Source organism: Austrofundulus limnaeus, unplaced genomic scaffold, assembly GCF_001266775.1.
Source record: "Austrofundulus limnaeus strain Quisiro unplaced genomic scaffold, Austrofundulus_limnaeus-1.0 Scaffold10, whole genome shotgun sequence".
NCBI lineage: Eukaryota > Metazoa > Chordata > Actinopteri > Cyprinodontiformes > Rivulidae > Austrofundulus > Austrofundulus limnaeus.
The window spans coordinates 1710401-1711542 of NW_013952412.1; positions in this window are offsets into that span (position 1 = coordinate 1710401).

Consider the following 1142-nt stretch of genomic DNA (forward strand, 5'->3'; position numbering starts at 1 on the left):
CCCCCCCCTGCGATCCTCTCCCTGCTTTTAACCCCGCCCCTCTATTGACCTTTGACCTCCCGGCTCCCATCTTTATTCCACTGTAAATATCAAAAAGTGACCAGAGTCCGCTTCAAACAGACGAACTGTAAATGCCATGAAGGACGAGTCCTGTGACACGTGTAAAACTCAAACACTCATACACACACAGATAGGCACAAGAGGCAGGAGAGAGGCCTTCACGCGACAAACGGCGACACAAGCTGGAGCGTGCACGGCCTCTTAAAGCTCCCCGAGGAAAACTTGTGCTTTTTATGTCAGAAAAGGACAAAAACTGAAGAAAAACCCGATCAGTAATAATCAAGTTGCATTGTGTACGTATGTGGCTGGCTTGTGCGGACAATTAAAGAAAATTATATAAAAAAACATTGTATTTGGATATGGCAAAAAATATTGGTCTGTGTAGAGTTTCTATACATGTTGTGTTGTTTAAACAAGATTACGTCAAAAAGATTTAAAAAATACAAAAAAAAATAATAAATAATTTTGGCTTCCAAGTAATTTCCAGGATGGATCGTTGTTTTATGGCGATATAGGGAGACGTTGAACAAGACATTAAAAATAAAATAACCCAAACGGACTGAAAAAGGTGGAAAACAAAACAGAAAAAGGTTGTGAGCCTAAAAATGACAACAAAAGTGTTCCATACACTGTTGTGAGTGCAACGAGTTAAACTTCCTGTTTCCCTGTTGTAAAACCTTGTGTATGTTTCCGTGTATTCCTCCTGTAAATGGGTGTAGTAGACCTGGTGCATCATGCCATGTAATGTGATGAATGACAAATTATGACCGTACAATACATTTCAATCAGGAAAACAAATAAAAGACAAATGCGTAAAAACAAAAAAAACACTTTGTGCTTTATTTTGTTTTCTCTATAGTTTTTTTTAAATGTGAGAATGAAAGGCCTTGAATTCCTTGATGGAAGGCATATCAGCTGCCAACTTTTAAGCCATTTTTGCGTTTGTTGGTACAGGAACTAGTTTGACTCTAAGAGTTAATTAGTTGTAGCCGCTTGTTTAATGATTACTTTTAAAATCCACCTAACAGAGCAAGATCTGTTTTACATTTTTACCATTTTACAATTTTTAGGAAGCATTATAT